A 6000-nucleotide genomic window follows, 5' to 3' on the forward strand; every position below is an offset into this window, starting at 1 on the left:
CATCTATTCTGGAGAGAGTCTTGATTTTCATTGTATAATCCTGTACTGAAATTCTCTGCTTCCGGCCTTCAGCCCCTGAAACTCTTCCCCATGATACCCAGACAGGCCCCTCTCCCTCCCCATGGACACCGCTGGCTGTTGGGTCCCCAGCACAACCAGCATGGACTGCTTTTCTACATTCCTGAAGCTCCTTAAGCCTTGTCCTAGTGGGGCTTGGCTACAGATGAATCCACAGATCTCCCAGAGGTGGCTGGTCCCCAAACCATGTTTTCCAAGAAGCCTATTATACAAAAGCACAGTCCCAACTCTGGACCATAGATCCAGATGCCCAAGAGACTCTGAAACCCTGGCCAAGCTGGAGAACCCAGAGCTCCCTCACTTCCCCCCACCTGCACCCCAGTACCCCACCTCCCATTCTCACCTCCCCTTAACTCCAGTCAGGCTGGAGAACCTTCAAGAGAAAGATCAATTAGAAGATCCCATCTGTTTTTTGAAAACACGGAAGGTTAGCCCTTCCGGCAACCATCTTGCCTGCCTCTCCTCCTCCAGCTGCCTGCGGAGGGCCGCACAGAGAGAAGGGAACATCAGAAGAATCTCTCGCTTATTTTCCCAGCAGTTAGGAATTAGATGAATCCAGAACTGGCTCTACACTTGGCAAAGCACCTGGACACAATAGTATGCTAATGAAACGATTAAATGTCTCCACAACGGAGCCCCATTTCATTTACTTAACTTTTATTGACCTCTGATGAATGTCTGCCAAAATTCTAGCACAGCATGGAAAGGCACAAGCGAAGTGTCTGCCAGCAGGCAGGGTTTAACCTGACCTTGTAGTTTCCTCCTCCTTCCCCAAGCCGGAGAACCCACAGCCATCATCTCCTCTCTTTAAGGCACACCCCCTGTAGATATCTTAATTGGTACTGAACTGGAAAACTAACAATAAAAATGTTTCCTTTTTCAAATAAAACTGGTCTTGGCTAGGAAGAAATGCAGGGGGCTGTGTTCCTTCCTCAACGTTTCCACCTCTAGCTTAAGGATGAGGTGCTACTGGCTTTAGGACATTCAACTGACAGAAAACCATGTGGTTTGTATCTAGGACAAAACACAGGGCCAGAGAGTTCTACCAAGGTGTCCCACAAAAAAATATTTTTAAAGGGGGGAGGTTTTTTAAAAATTTTTTATAAATTTATTTAAATTTTGTTGTTGGGTCTGCTGCTGCTCGTGGGCTTTCTCTAGTTGCGGCGAGCAGGGGCTGCTCTTCATTGCAGGGCGTGGGCTTCTCATTGCGGTGGCTTCTCTTGTTGAGGAGCACGGGCTCTAGGCGAGTGGGCTCAGTAGTTGTGGCTCGTGGACTCTAGAGCACAGGCTCTGTAGTTGTGGTGCACGGGCTTAGTTGCATGTTGGATCTTCCCGGACCAGGGCTCGAACCATGTCCCCTGCATTAGCAGGTGGATTCTTAACCACTGCGCCACCAGGGAAGCCCCCAAAGGGGGCAGTTTTAATGATAAAATTCATTTGAGAAACCTGTCTACTTTATCCCTCCTGTAAGATTCAACAACACACTGTATCATATTAAAGACTCTGGAGAGTCCTGATGCAGCAGATTCACTTGCTGAGCTAAATCCACCTGCAATTTCCCCAAACTTACTTCAGCTAAGAACACCTTTTTTTTTTGCAAACCTAATAATACCTGTTAACACCAGGGAACTCGGTTGGGAAATGATGTTCCAAAAAATTCCGTAAGATATTCCCACGAAAGCAATGTCTGTTGTTCTGTTCTATTCAACTAACCTCTTAGAATTAGTGAGTGGTGAAATAATGAGGAATCGGGGGTTCTCCCGGGCTCCCTGACATTTCCAGCTTGGGATGTAGAAGGAATCAATGAGGTTTCCAGGCACACGGGGCAGGGTGGGGGCAGAAGCCCCAACCAGAGCTTTGCGATTAGCCAGGTGATTAATTAAGACTGCTCGGGAACCCCCTAGGTCAGAAGTCCACCTCCCTGAATTAGCACAGTAAGTTGCTATCTAGCACATCCGTTTTTTTCCTTGCTTCTCATGCCAGTTTTCCGAAGAAATTCATTTTTTCCAACACTTCCAATCTGTCTCTTAGGAGGCATCAGCTACGAAACAATGGAATCGCTACAACAACAGTGGCTTCCTCCCTTAGTTTAGAGCCTTCTCTGCCACTAACGTGCAAAGAGATTAAGCGCCGCTGCCCCCTGGACCGAGCTCTCCCGCGGTCAGGAGACGTGCAAAGCCCTGAGTCAGCAGCTCGGCCGTCACCCTCCCCTCACCCTCTCTCTGCACAGCGCCCTGTGCTGTCATCTGGAGCACGTGTGCTCATTCTAATTCTTTATGCCTTGTTATTCTGTCAATTTCTTAATCTGTTTATGCTGACTTTATTTTTAGTGCGCCTGTTGTGACGGCAGACCCTGAAATTGGTTGTTTCTTGAAAATGGCCGTTACCAAACGTACTGCAGACCCCGAATAAAATAATGTAAGCCCCAGGCACTTCCTGGGCGTCCACAGCAGCTGTCTCCTTTTAGAGCTGCGTATCAATTTCCCCCTCACACAGGCTTGCCCGGGAAAGGCGGAAAGCAACGCAGTCTAAGATTTAGATGAGCATCTCTGGGTCTCGCTGAGAATGCTCATTTCTTCTCCTTTTGGAGAATTTCTTCGAACATTAATAAATTCCCTCCCCTCTCGCTATTTTTTGTTGGCAAACTATTAAAAAATGCAAATGATCCAGAAACCAATTAATTTTTAGAAGGTTGCAGCTGTTTTGCTGTATTCACAAGACATGGTGGGCATATTTAGGGTGTGTGTCTGCGAACGCACACCCACATGTGGAAGGCACTGCCCATCACAGACGCGTCACATCTCCAGGCATGAGCCATCATTCCACCGTGTCCATGCAAGCAGATCACTTTCGAAATGCTTTCCACTTCAGAAGCATCGCAAACAGAGGCAAGAAGGCGATAAAATGAAGTTTCAACTTCTCAGGACGAGGAAATGCCCTGTGGGGAGGCAGGTGCCTGCACCAGCGTTCTTCTGCAGGCTGTGTGCTTCTGGCCACCATCCAGGCGAGGGCCCGATGTCCTGAGCCCTGGGGACTTAACGCACTACAGCTGCAGGCCCCACTGGTGGAATTTGGTTAGGTTTAGAGCTCATAATCGCAGGCATCAAAGTCTTTCTTTTCTGGTGGTTCTCAACCTGTCACAACAGTATTCCTGCAAGAGGACGTGGTAGGTTTTTCTTCCACCTTCCATTATACGTGCCCCGTGCTCTTCATGGCCCACCCAACAGCCATTCTCCTTCCCCATTTTTCCCTGCCGGGAGCAGCTGGGTTTGGTTGAGGAGAGGGATGGGGGTCCAGTAACACCAACCTCACAAGGTACACTGCAGCTCAAAGCGAATCACCGCAGCGCCACAACTGCTGCAGGACTGGGCACGCGACCCAGTTGTGGCCAGTGAGGCACAGGGCAAGTCTGCTGACGGGGCTCCTGGCAAAGACTTTTTTTTTTCCCAGTAAAAAAGACAACATCAGTTAAGGAAAAAGTCTTTTTGTACCTTCTTCTTTTCTGCCCCAAAGAATGCTTTTGTGTGCTCTTGTGTTGCTTGTGGCTTGGCAGTATCCCGTGACCGTAAGTGGCAGGACTAGGGTGGACAGCCCAGTGCTGAGGGTAGTGGAGGGGCGCCTAGGAAGCCGTCCAGCACCTGCACCCACACCCATCTCGGACCTGCCGACCTCCAGACTTCCAGCCGTGGCAGATAGTCACCTCTCTTTATTCTTAGCTGCTGTTTGTCAGGTATTTTGTTACTTGTGGTCAGAAGCATTCCTGACTGATGCAAGGCTCTCTGGGTTGGAAGAGACCTTACAGTCGTGTCGTCTAGAATCACTGCTCTAGGCTGCTTGGACCCCTGCTCTGTCATTTCCACAAACTGATCTTCCAAACTGTGCTTCAGTGATCAGAGGAGGAGTAGTTGCTTCATTCTGGAGCCCCCAGGCTGCCACGGAGCACGCCCACTGGAAAGTCTTCCTGATGTGAGGAGAGCATTCAGTTTGCTAGCGTGTGAGCTGGAGACCTGGGGCTAGGGCTGAGCCCAGCTGTGAAGGGCAGGGGCAGACAGGGGAAGGCTGCAGGAGATGCTGAGGGGGAAGCTGCTGAGGTATGCCCTCCTCCCCCAGCTTTGCTCCCTCCTGTGAGCCTGTGAGTTACCCTTGAGGGTTATTTTTTAAACAGTTTTATTGAGATATAATTCATATACCATAACAATTCACCCATGTAAAGTGTACAATCCAAAATGTATTCACAGATATGTGCAACCAATCACCAGAATTAATTTTAGATAATTTTCATCACCCAGAATGAAACCCTGTACCCTTTAGTTATCGCTCCTCTACTCACCATCTCCCCTCCCTCCCCCAGTCCCAAGCAACCACTAATCTTTCTGTCTATAGATTTCCCTCTTCTGGACATTTCATAAAATTGAATCGTTTAATACATGCTCTTTTGTGACTGGCTTCTTTCACTTCGCATAATGTTTTCGAAGTTCATCCACACTGTTTCAGCACTCATTTCTTTTTATGGCCAAGAAATACTCCACTGTGTGGCTATTCTTGTTATTTTTGCTAGTTGCTTTCTATAAAGTCACCATGAACATTGAACTAGCAAATACTGCACAATTGCTCCTGGGCAAATACGGCGTTGGGTTTTTGTGAGCCTCTGGCCACAACATTTTCATCAGTGAATCAATACATCACCTCGTTTTGTGGTATTTCTGTTTAAAGACACCTTAATTGATATATATTGTTGACTCATTAACATTGAGCTATATATTGTTGACTCATTAACATTGAGCTCATGGCCAACAGCACAATAATTCAAATCTGAAAGAGGGGGGGGGGCGGGGGAAGGGGAAGGGAGTGTTGCCTGAGAGGACTCCTAGGACAGACACACCTGTGTCTGCCCAGCGACAGGCTTCCTGGGGCGGGGGTGGGCTGGGCTGGGCTTTCAGTGCCGAACCCCAGCAGTCCGGGATGGCTGTTCACCCTTCCCATCTCCCTAGCGCTTCTGCTCACCCACAGGCCCTGCTTCTGCCCTTTAGAGTGACGCAAAACAAAGACGATCCTCGTCCCTGTCACACGAAGACCCTTCCAACGCTTGAAGACGCGCCTTGGACCCTCCCAAATCCTCTCAGGCTCAACGTCCTCGGTTTCGTGGACCTTCCTCGCGTCGCGCAGCGTGGCAGAGGCCATCAGCTGATCACAGAGCAGGTTTCTTCTGGCCTAACGACCAGACTGCACTTCCCAGCCTCTTTGGCAGGTAGGTGTGGCCATGGGGGTTCTAGAATGTGAGCCGAAGGCATGTGGCCACCTCCAGACCTGGTCCCCACACACCTCGCCCTCCGGGTCCCCACTCTCTTTCAGCATCACCACTGGAGGGGGCTGACCCCCTCTCAGGAACACGGTGCCCGTGTTTGTTAGTACCTGCAATCATTTCCTTTATTTGATTGGGGTCTATCTTTCCCACTTGAATGTAACCTTCCTGAGAACAGGGGAACCCTCTCCCCTGGGGGCCTGGCACCCACATGAGTGAGTGAGTGAATCCGGTTCTTACCTGTGCCTCTTTGTGGCCCACGCCCCCGTCTAGTGACAGTGGCAGCACCCCGAACCCAGGCCTAAAACTCACTGGGAAACCCAGTGGGGACAGAAGGGAGAGGCCTGAACCCACCCCCCAGAAAGCCTAGGAGGTCACAGAAGGGTGACAGCTTTTCTTTTTCCTTGATATCACCTCAGTATTTGTCAGGTCCTGGCCTCCTGCCAGAAATAACAAGATGAAAAAGTCCATCGTATCAGTTCCTTTTAGTCCACGTTTCTCTGAGTTTCCTTAATTGATGATTATTTATTTTCTATAATAATCTCATTAATTTTTTTTTGAGAAAGTATCTTCTGTGTTTATCAGCAGAATGCCAGGAGCAGGTAAATACGGTTAGAGAG

General features: G+C 49.2%; 1 long non-coding RNA gene across 2 annotated transcripts in view; it reads left to right on the forward strand.

Annotated features, from left to right (window-relative positions):
• The window catches only part of LOC114895814, a 31064-nt gene extending 25779 nt beyond the window's left edge, over window positions 1-5285 (forward strand). For both annotated transcript variants that reach the window (XR_003793652.1, XR_003793651.1), the window contains exon 4: window positions 5109-5285. This is a non-coding gene — a long non-coding RNA (uncharacterized LOC114895814). The remainder of the gene's footprint in view (window positions 1-5108) is intronic.
• The last annotated feature ends 715 nt before the right edge of the window (window positions 5286-6000 follow it).

This window comes from Monodon monoceros, unplaced genomic scaffold, assembly GCF_005190385.1.
Source record: "Monodon monoceros isolate NGI ecotype Baffin Bay Population unplaced genomic scaffold, NGI_Narwhal_1 Super_Scaffold_15, whole genome shotgun sequence".
In the NCBI taxonomy this organism is placed as follows: domain Eukaryota; kingdom Metazoa; phylum Chordata; class Mammalia; order Artiodactyla; family Monodontidae; genus Monodon; species Monodon monoceros.